This window comes from Macaca mulatta, chromosome 14 (genome assembly GCF_049350105.2).
Source record: "Macaca mulatta isolate MMU2019108-1 chromosome 14, T2T-MMU8v2.0, whole genome shotgun sequence".
Lineage (NCBI taxonomy): Eukaryota > Metazoa > Chordata > Mammalia > Primates > Cercopithecidae > Macaca > Macaca mulatta.
The window spans coordinates 31,441,059-31,452,880 of record NC_133419.1 but is presented as its reverse complement, the minus strand read 5'-3'; the positions used below and the strand labels follow the sequence as shown (position 1 = coordinate 31,452,880).

At 40.3% G+C, this 11,822-nt stretch overlaps 1 long non-coding RNA gene across 1 annotated transcript; it reads right to left on the bottom strand.

Moving 5' to 3' along the window:
• Nucleotides 1–698: 698 nt before the first annotated feature.
• On the bottom strand, nucleotides 699–11,017 carry LOC114672285 (uncharacterized). Its single transcript, XR_013403956.1, has 3 exons — nucleotides 10,898–11,017; nucleotides 10,353–10,470; nucleotides 699–835 (listed from the first exon to the last, which is right to left on the bottom strand). It is a non-coding gene; the product is annotated as an uncharacterized LOC114672285 (long non-coding RNA).
• Nucleotides 11,018–11,822: the final 805 nt, after the last annotated feature.

Here is an 11,822-nt window from a genome sequence, read left to right as displayed (position 1 = left end):
TGGATCACCTGAGGTCAGGAGTTTGAGACCAGCCTGGTGAACATGGCAAAACACCGTCTTTACTAAAAATACAAAAATTAGCCAAGCGTGGTGGTGCATGCCTATAATCCCAGCTACTCAGGAGGCTGAGGCAGGAGAATCTCTTGAACCCAGGAGGCAGAGGTTGCAGTGAGTGGAGATTGCACCACTGCACTCCAGCCTGGGTGACAGAGCAAGACTCTGTCTCAAAAAAAAAAAAAAAAATCAAATTATATAGCAAATTATTTATGTGTATATATAGAGATATTAGGTTGTTACAAAAGTAATTGTGGTTTTTGCGTTGTTAGAATTTGCCGTTTGATATTGGGATAAAACATAAGGCAAGAAAAGATAAAGTTAAGAACATAATTCTTAAATTATTTACATTTAAGAATGTAAATAAATGTGGTTATCTTATACATCATTTTAATGGGCATTTCTCGCTTTATGTTTTTTTGCTAATGACTTATTACTTACTGTTTATTTATGTTTATTTTAGACTATGGAAATGATGTTAGACAAAAAGCAAATTCGAGTGGTTTTCTTATTTGAGTTCAAAATGGGTTGTAAGAAGCAGAGACAACATGCAACATCAGCAATGCATTTGGCCCGGGAACTGCTAACCAACATACAGTGCAGTGGTGGTGCAAGAAGTTCTGCAAAGGAGACAAGAGCCTTGAAGATGAGCAGTGTAGTGGCCAGCCGGCAGAAGTGGTGACAACGACCAACTGAGAGCAATCATTGAAGCTGATCCTCTTACAACTGCACAAGAAGTTGCTGGAAAACTCAGTGTCGACCATTGTACTGTCGTTCGGCACTGAAAGCAAATTGGAAAGATGAAAAAGCTCAGTAAGTGGGTGCCTCATGAGCTCAGCAAAAGTTTAAAAATCATCGTTTTGAAGTGTCGTCTTCGTTTATTCTACGCAACAGCAATAAACCATTTTTCAATCGGATTGTGATGTGCGACAGAAAGTGGATTTTATACAACAACCGGGGATGACCAGCTCCGTGATTGGACCCAGAAAAAGCTCCAAAGCTCTTCCCAAAGCCAAACTCGCACCAAAAAAAAGGTCATGGTCACTGTTTGGTGGGCTGCTGCTGGTCTGATCCACTACAGCTTTCTGAATCCCAGCGAAACCATTACATCTGAGAAGTATGCTTAGCAAATCGATGAGATGCACCGGAAACTGCAATGCCTGCAGCCCGCATGGGTCAACAGAAAGAGCCAATTCCTCTCCACGACAACGCCCAACCCTACGTCGCGCAACCAACACTTCAAAAGTTGAAGGAATTGGGCTACAAGTTTTGCCTTATCGGCCATATTCACCTGACCTCTGGCCAACTGACTACCACTTCTTCAAGCAACTTGACAACTTGTTGCAAGGAAAACCCTTCCACAACCAGCAGGATGCAGAAAATGCTTTCCAAGAGTTCAAATCTTGAAGTATAGATTTTTACAGTACAGCAATAAACAAACTTATTTCTCATTGGCAAAAATGTGTTGATTGTAATGGTTCCTATTTTTACGAATGAAGATGTGTTTGAGCCAAATTATAATGATTTCAAATTCATGGTCTGAAACTGCAATTACCTTTGCACCAACTATATGTGTGTGTGCGTGTGTGTGTGTGTATATATATATGTAATGTATTTCTAATAAAACATTTTTCCTGTTGTTTCTCCAGTGCCTAGAATAGTGCCTGGCACATAGTAGGGGCTCAGTAAAATATGCTGAATTAATGAATGGGCTCTATGAACCTTCTTAATGTTCTAAAAGCTAGCATTTTATAGATAAGGAAACTGAAACATCAAAAAGTTAACTTCCATAAGTCCCACAGCTAATTTCTTTATCTGTAAAATGGGTGTATAAATATTGCCTTTCTCATTATTATGGGGAATAAATGAATTACCATGTAACACCTTATGGAGTGTGTCTGAGTCAGTGTTAATGCTCACAATTAACTGCCTATGGGCTGGGCGCAGTGGCTTGTGCCTGTAATCTCAGCACTTTGGGAGGCCGAGGCAGGTGGATCACAAGGTCAGGAGTTCGAGACCAGCCTGGCTAACATGGTGAAACCCCGTCTCTACTAAAAAATACAAAAATTAGCCGGGCGTGGTGGTAGATGCCTGTAATCTCATCTACTTGGGAGGCTGAGGCAGGTGAATCGCTTGAACCTAGGAGGCAGAGGTTGCAGTGAGCTGAGATCGCGCCGTTGCACTCCAACCTGGGTGACTGGAGTGCAGTTGCCTCGGCCTCCCAAAGTGCTGGGATTACAGGTGTGAGCCACCATGCCCAGCCCTAAAATTTTCTTTACATTAATGTTTCCACTCAAGCTACCATCCCATTTCTCTCCTTTTACCATCTTTTAAAACTCCTTTTCAAAAAAGTAGGTCTGAAAACTAATCTATGCTGTTACAAGTAAATAAATCAGTTATTCATCAAGCTATATATATTTATGTGTGCTTTGAAATATATACATATATATATTACTTTAGTGAAAAGTTAAGAGAGAGAGAGAGTAGCTTAACTAACCTCCTCCTCTCCAGTTTTCCTTCCCTCCTCTCCCATTCAATCATTATTCTCCCTTGCAAATTGGCTTCCATGCATAGTGTCAAAACTGTGGCCCCTGCCACATCTCAGCTTCCTCACTATACACTGTCACCATGCTGTCCTGACATTCTCCCGTCTCCAGTGTCCACTTGATGCTTTGAGTTCTTTGTCCGCTTTATGAGTCTTGCTTTTCATAGGGCTATCTACACCTGGGCGGCCTTTGGTCACTATCTCTGCCTGCTAATGTTCTGCTCCTTTGTCGAGATCTAACTCAATTCTGCCCCCTTGTCAAGATCTAACGCCTCCTCCTGGAAGCCTTCTCTGGTTTCCCCAATTCTATGTCACCATTGCTCACTTAGCACTTTGGGATAGTGCCTCTTGTGGGCCAGGTACTGTCTGAGGTAATGGAATACATTCAGCCCTGCATTAGTTATTGGCTTAATATTAAGTTTTGCTATTTGCATCACAAGAAATACAGACTCATTTAAGATTGACTTCAAGTACCTGAGGTTGTATAAAGGTAACGTCTTACCACCTTTCCATCTGAGAATTTGTCTTCTGAGAATAGAAAATAGTAATGGATTCTTGGCCATTGTTTGTAAGCAAAGCATGCCAGAGCTCATGTCACTGTTTTCTAGTAAGAAGCTGTGAGTTTGCACTGAAGAATTATAATCAAAATGTGTAAAGCTCCTTCCCCTACCTCCACTTAAAGTTCTTTTGTTTAGGGATCCTCCTGGTTCATCTGAAAGCTCCCTAATTTAAGGGACAAGTCTTTTTTCCCTTAAAAGGTTTGCCTGGGTTTATAACTCCTCCCTTTCTCCCACTTGCTCTGTCGCCCAGGCTGGAGTGCAGTGGCGCGATCTCGGCTCACTGCAAGCTCCGCCTCCCAGGTTCACACCATTCTCCTGCCTCAGCCTCCTGAGTAGCTGGGACTACAGGCGCCCGCCACCACGCCCGGCTAATTTTTTTTGTATTTTTAATAGAGACGGGGTTTCACCATGGTCTCGATCTCCTGACCTCGTGATCCACCCACCTCGGCCTCCCAAAGTGCTGGGATTACAGGCGTGAGCCACCGCGCCCAGCCTCCCACTTTCTGCAGAGTCAATGGATTTAGCCTTGAGAAGATTCTACGTACAGCTCTGCCCTCTGTCCTGGGGCAAGTGATGAAAATCTCCAGCTCCCAGTGTGACTCGGGAGAGTAGACAGCCTTCTGCAGAAGTTGAATTATAGACTGTGGCCCCTCCCCTGTTTTTCTGCCAATAGTATGAATGAGCAACACCAGACTGGACCTCAAGAATGTTTTTTCAATTGGAATTTCTCTCCTCTGACAGAGAATCGAAAGCAACTATAGTAAAATCTAGGCACGGTGATCTACGTTGGGCACTGCACAAGCACTCCTCATTCAACAAGGTGCCGTTCACATCAGAGACCCTTTATTATTCCGATAATTTTTATACGTTTATTTTTATTTTGTTTATTGGAAAGATTGATGATTTATATATTTCTTACAACTTCCCGGCAGATGGCAGTAAAGTGTCTTGTTTTAAGACGTTTACTGCATTTTGTTCGGTGTCCATTTACAAAGGAAAAATGGGTCAATATTCAAAATCAACAACATGTCTAACATCATCTGAAAATAACTTTTACTTCTAAACAAGGAATCACTTTATCTAATTGGTAGGTGAGTGTTTAAAATTTTGTTTTAATCCCTATTGTTATTAGAGCTCTGGCTAATTAATATTTCATACTGCATTTCTCATTATCTGCTGTGTTCGTTGCACCCAAAAGGTATTCCTGAATTCCTCATTTAAATCTACAAGAACTTTCACTATTCGATTGATCACCATCAAATGACATACACGCAAAAGATCCACAAAATGAATTACATGCACATAAATTAGAGATTACCACTGTGATCTGGCTAATTCTATAATGGAAATCGCTTGTGCATATCCTGTTAATAAAAATATTAATGCTTGATAATATTTAGCAGTTTGTTAGTTCTATATTTTGTATGTTATGTACATGTAAGTTCCGAGATAAAATACCATTGATTTTTTTGCTCACATACTACAAAGGAGTTTCTAAAATTAATTTCAGAATCAGAAAACATGGAAGGAAATCAAAGACAATCAATTAGACTACTGAATATATTTTTGAAGAAGATAAAATCGGGGGCAAAACTGCTAAATTAGGATGTGAATTTAATTTCAATATTTACATCAGACGTAACTTGAGGAAAAACTGGAAGAGAAAAAGAAAACATTAAACTAGATTTTCTTTTCCCCATCCAGGTACTTGGCTATGTAATTTGAATTTTTGTCCACAGAATACTCCAGTTGAAATTTGTCTACAAAATGTATACATAAGAAATTTAACTTTTCGTTATATTTAACTGCTATCAGTACAGGTAGGAAGTTTTCAGAAATTACTTATTCATAAATTCTTCCTAATGATAAACTGACCACGCCCCTTATTCTACCTTAATGGTTTCTGTGTTTTCTCTATATTGCAAATTCTTCAGGGATGAAAAAAATGTATCAACTGAAGAATAAAGATGTGAGAATGGGTTGGCAGTACTTATCACATAATACTAATAAACAGAGGGTAAATGCACTTCAACAGTGTTAAGAATTCAAAGATTTGAAATATATGTAATATATTAAGTGATAAACAAAGACGCTATGATAATGAGAAGCAATATCATGTGCACATAATATACATGACTCAGCTTTGACAAAGCAACATCTAGGGAGAGGATTATCCAGGAAACTACTAGTGCAGTGATGAAAATTGTCTTCCGGTGGGGCATGATGGCTCCCGCCTGTATCTCAGCACTTTGGGAGGCCAAGGTGGGCGGATCACTTGAGGTCAGGACTTTGAGTCCAGCCTGGCCAACATAAGGAAACCCCATCTCTACTAAAAGTACAAAATTAGCCAGTCATGGTGGCGTGTGCCTGTAGTCCCAGCTACTCGGAAGGCTGAGCAGCAGAAGAATTCCTTGAACTCGGGAGATGAAGGTTGCAGTGAGCCCAGCACTCCAGCCTGGGCAACAGAGTGAAACTCAGTCTCAAAAAAAAAAAAAAAAAAAAAAAGGGCCGGGCGCTGTGGCGCAAGCCTGTAATCCCAGCACTTTGGAAGGCCGAGACGGGTGGATCACGAGGTCAGTATATCGAGACCATCCTGGCTAACACAGTGAAACCCCGTCTCTACTAAAAAAAAATACAAAAAACTAGCCAGGTGAGGTGGCGGGCGCCTGTAGTCCCAGCTACTCGGGAGGCTGAGGCAGGAGAACAGCGTGAACCTGGGAGGCGGAGCTTGCAGTGAGCTGAGATCCGGCCACTGCACTCCAGCCTGGTCGACAGAGCCAGACTCCGTCTCCAAAAAAAAAAAAAAAAAAAAGACAAAGAAGGAAAGAAGAAAGAAAGGAAAGGAAAGCAAGAAGGAAGGAAGGAAGGAAAAACGAAGGAAGGAAGGAAGGAAGGAAAAATTGTCTTCCTTAGCAAAAACTATCAAAAATTCAGTAACATATGGCACACTGATACCAAATAATGTTACACAATTTTAAGGAATAAAATACAAAACCAAATAGTTAAACTGATAGCAGAGGTAATGAATGAACTAATTTTGAAAAAGATGAGAAATGATAAATATTATCTTTACTATTTTAAATACAGTCTCTGGTATAAGCCAGGTAGAACACATATTAGAACTGTGGATTTCCAAAAAGCAAGCATTTCATATGTGGATGTTTGGGTGAGGGAGGTTGTCCAGTAGATGACAAAACAAAAGAAAGCATGTAAAAACTTTTAGAAGACTACTTACAAAACTGAATGTAAAGAAAAGTTACATACAGCAATGCCAAAAGTATGCGTGGAAATCATAATGGATTGCAACAGAAGATCCTAAAAAAAATTCTAGACCATTTTATACTTTTTGTTATGTGTCTTTACATTTGATATTGAATGATGTAGCAAGTATCTATTTTACAGCACTAGATTTTTTATGTCATCTGAGAAATTATATAACTACTCTTTTTTCTTTTTTTTTTTTTTCTAAAAAAAAAAAAAGGGATACATGTGCAGAACGTGTAGGTTTGTTACACAGGTATACATGTGCCATGGTGGTTTGCTGCACCTATTGACCCGTCCTCTAAGTTCCCTCCCCTCACCCTCCACCCTCAAACAGGCCCTGGTGTGTATCGTTCCCCTCTCTGTGTCCATGTGTTCTCAATGTTCAACTCCTACTTATGAGTGAGAACATGTGGTGTTTGGTTTTCTGTTCCTGTGTTAGTTTGCTGAGAATGATGGCTTCCAGCTTCATCCATATTCCTGCAAAGGACATGATCTCATTCCTTTTCACGGCTGCATAGTATCCCATAGTGTATATGTACCCCATTTTCTTTATCCAGTCTCTCATTAATGGGCATTTGTGTTGGTTCCATGTTTTTGCTATTGTAAATAGTGTTGCAGTAAACATACGTGTGCATGTGTCTTTATAGCAGAATGATTTACATTCCTTTGGATATATACCCAGTAAAGGGATTGCTGGGTCAAATTGTGTTTCTGGTTCTAGATCCTTGAGGAATCGCCATACTGTCTTCCACCATGGTCAAATGAATCTACATTCCCATCAACAGTGTAAAAGCATTCCTATTTCTCCATAGCCTCACCAGCACATGTTTCCTGACTTTTTAGTAATTGCCATTCTGACTGGTGTGAAATAGTATCTCATTTTGGTTTTGATTTGCATTTCTCTGATGATCAGTGATGTTGAGCTTTCCTTCATATGTTTGTTGGATGCATCAATGTCTTTTTTTGAGAAGTGTCTGTTCATATCCTTTGCCCACTTTTCAATGGGGTTGTTTGTTTTTTTCTTGTAAATATGATATAATTAACTCTTTTTGCTTCAACTAAATGTTGGAATATATTGTAAAGGCATTTATGGAACATAAAATTTTAAATCATTGTTGAATATAGGATGGGAAACTTGAGTAGATGCCGTCTTGCTACTAAAACTTCATTAGAGAGAGTATGCAATGCATGTTGATGATATGAATAAAAATGTAGATTCTAAAATGCAAGTCAGAAGTATACTGAAAATATCTTCTTTAAAATGCATTATTCAGCACAAATTAGGAGTAAAGATAAAGTTAATGTTATACGCAAAATTAGACAGGAACCCAAAGTCAATATATATAATTCCCTTGAAAGCATAACATTATGGGCTTAGAAAATGTTTTATGAAAAATTAACTTACGATATTCACACAAAGATATTATTACTGATAAACAAATTGCAGAGTTTCTCAACATTAAGCCCAATTTCTCCAATATAAAAATACTGGAAAGAAGAGGAGGATTAATTTATTTTTTTCCTTTCTTTTTTTTTTTTTTTTTTTGAGACCCAGTCTCACTCTGTCACCTAGGGTGGAGTGCAGTGGCGCAATCTGGGCTTACTGGGCTCAAGGGATTCTTCCACCTCAGCCTCCCGAGTAGCTGGGATTACAGGAGTGCACCACCAAACCCAGCTAATTTTCCTATTCTTAGTAGAGATGGAGTTTACCATGTTGGCCAGGCTGGTCTTGAACTCCTGACCTCAGGTGAAAATCCGCTTGCCTCAGCCTCCCAAAGTGCTGGGATTACAGGTGTGAGCCACTGCACCCAGCCAGGAAGATTAATTTCAAATGTCATTTCTACAGTCAATCCACCTGTGATCCCAAATTTATTTCTATTTTTCTCTATATTGGTTACAGTCATATTTTCTTAAAAGGAAAGATTTATATTGCAGAAGGAATACATGGTCTTTTCTGTGTCTTAGATTAGTATTTCTCAAATGTTCCTGTGCATATAGAACATGGGGGATCTTATTAAAATGCAAGTTCGGATTCAGTACCTCTGGGTTGGGACCTGAAATTCTGCATTCCTAACAAGCCCCTGAAGATGCTCTGATGCTGGATATGTGGAGTAGCAAGGTTCCAGATATCTCATGTGATTTGAAGAATTGCTGTAAATATGAAGCACCAAGGCTGTGTTAAAAATGTATAATTGAAATTGATTGTTGGCCAGGTGCGGTGGCTCATGTCTGTAATCCCAGCACTTTGGGAGGCCGAGGCGGGCAGATCACGAGGTCAGGAGATCAAGACCATCTGGCTAACATGGTGAAACCTCATCTCCACTAAAAATACAAAAAATTAGCCGGGCTTGGTGACAGGCACCTGTTGTCCCAGCTAATCGGGAGGCTGAGGCAGGAGAATGGCATGAACCCGGGAGGCAGAGCTTGTAGTGAGCCAAGATCGCGCCACTGCACTCCAGCCTGAGCGACAGATCCCTCTCAAAAACAAAAACAAAAAAAAAGAAATTGACTGACAAGCGTATTAAAGACTTTTATAGATCATTCATCAACGTATGAAGCCCTAAAAACCTGAAGTTGTCTTTTAAAATCTAATGTTCTTTCACTAAAATATTGCAAAGTCTTTGTTAAAATAACTTACTAGATCCATTTCCAAATAACTTTGTGCCTTTCAAGATACAACTAATTTTGCCAATAGCAATATCAGTGGAGAATGTGGCTTATCAAAATTAAATATATTAAGCTGGGTACAGTGTCGTGTGCCAGCAGTCCCAGTTACTGGGGAGGCAGAGAGGGGAGGATCACTTGAGACCAGAAGTTCATATCCAGTCAGGCAACACAGAGAGACCCCGTCTCTATAAACAAACAAACAAACAATTGAAATATGTTATAACCAATGTAGGCCAGGTGCCGTGAGCTCACGCCTGTAATCCCAGCACTTTGGGAGACAGGCGGGCAAATTGTTTGAGCTCAAGAGTTTAAGACCAGCCTGAGCAAACGTGTCTCTACAAAAACCCATCTAAAACAAACAAACAAACAAACAAAAAACTGGTTCTGGTGGTGCACACCTGTAATCCCAGCTACCTGGGAGGCTGAGGTGGGAGGATCTCTTGAGCCCAGTAGGTCAAGCCTGCAATGAGCCGTGATTGTGCCACTGCATTGCAGCCTGGGGACAGAGCAAGACCCTGTATCAGAAACAAAACAAACCAACCAACGTAAGGCCTACACTCAATAAGAAAAGTCTACCAATCTGATGATCACTTCCGTAAAATATGAGCTATAAAACAAGTAAGCATCGAAACTGTCAAACAGAATTTTACATCCACAAGGATGCCTTCTTTACAACAAATTATTAGATCCAAGTGACTTTGAGTTCTTAATATGATAATGAATCGTTTGAATTTTTCAATTTTTTTTTTTTTTTTTTTTTTTTTTTTTGAGACGGAGTCTCGCTGTGTCTCCCAGGCTGGAGTGCAGTGGCGTGATCTCGGCTCACTGCAAGCTCCGCCTCCCGGGTTCACGCCATTCTCCCGCCTCAGCCTCCCGAGTAGCTGAGACTACAGGCGCCCGCCACCACGCCCAGCTAGTTTTTTGTATTTTTAGTAGAGACGGGGTTTCACCATGTTAGCCAGGATAGTCTCGATCTCCTGACCTCGTGATCCACCCGCCTCGGCCTCCCAAAGTGCTGGGATTACAGGCTTGAGCCACCGCGCCCGGCCTTTTTCAATATTTTATAACTAATTATTTGCTTACCTAATTTACATGGAATTACTGTCATTAGTCATTGTTATTATTGAGAAATAAATAATTTAACTTTTTAACTTGAGGAAAGAATAGCGTTTTCAAATTTGTACGAAATGCCATATAGGCTGATGATAGCCCTGGTTTGGGTAGTGTACTAAATAAAGAATGAAATTACCCATGGAACTTACCTGCCTGGTCTCAAGCTCTTCATATCCTGAAATTGCTCAGCTGGTTCAAATAATCCAAATATAGTCCGACCCAGAAGGGAATTTTAATGGGCCACCAGATAGATTGTTAAAAGGTTACCTGTGGGACCAAGGAAAACAGGATTCTTGGCCGTGGATCTGCCAGGAAGACCAATTACCAAGTCTTCACGGGAAAAATAGGAACTATGGACCTGCATGGCATAGAATCCTGGAATTGGAAGCTTGTCCAGGGTCTAAGGCAGCTCCAGCTATTACGTGAATATAAAGCTTCTTTATCCCCTCCCCAGTAGTCTGCACTCCAGCCATTCAAATAACCCATCCTCTCCCTCCTCCTTTCCCTTTCCTTTCTTTTTCTGCCTCTACTACTGATCTCTGTGTAGCTCAATTAGTAAGAGAATCTGACTGGACTAATAAGGTCACTCTTGTTCCTGCTGGACAAAATTCTCCTAACCCCAGACTCGTGTTAAAAGAAACCCTTGGGAAAACTCTTCTAACCAGGGGACAGTGGATGGGGGCCCTTCACTTACCAGGCTGGGGATAAAAACTGACTGTGTAGAGAATCTTTTGAAAACCGTTCTTCGTTTAAAACACTCTTGATGGACATTATCTTTATAAACAGCATTTATTTTCCTGACAAGTAGTACCTGCTTGTTTTAGAAAAATATAGAAAAAAGTAAAGAAGAAAAATAAAATAATCACTGTCCATTTTTGTTGTTTTTTCTTCTAGTTAAATGTTTGTGGCTGGGTGCATGGTGGCTCACGCCTGCAATTCCAGCACTTTGGGAGGCCAATGCAGACAGATTGCTTGAGCCCAAGAGTTCAAGATCAGCCTGGAAAACATGGTGAAACCCTCTCTCTACAAAAAAAAAAAAATTAGCTGGGTGTGGTGGTGCATGCCTGTAGTGCCAGTTACTTGGGAGGCTGAAATGGGAGGATCACTTGAGCCTGGGGAGCAACCTAGGCTGCAGTGAGTCATGATTGTGTCACTGTACTTCAGCCTGGGCAACACAGCGAGACCCTGTCTCAAAAAATATCTATATCTCTCTAAATATAATGTATATACATATATATGTTTGTATGTGTATACTTACATGTGTATTTAAAACATATATAACATTTGAGATTATGCTACACATATTCTTTTTTCATTTATTTTGTGAGTTTTTTTCTAAGTGATAGAAAAATTCTTCATAAACACTTTTGCTAACTAGATCCCTCATCTTCCAACAAGAGATGTGCTATTATCAGCAACTTCACTATTGTAGGACAGATGTGGATTTTAACCAGACTTCGCCTGTATAAAAATGTTGGAGGGGTAGCTGTGAGGACAACTCACTGTATTGTGCCTGGGGTTTTTCACCCCTAGACCTGACAGAAGAATTAGCTGGTTTCTGTCTCCAGGTCAGCTCTGGCAGCCAGGACTCCATCCACCAAACACAGGCTTCAAGAGGG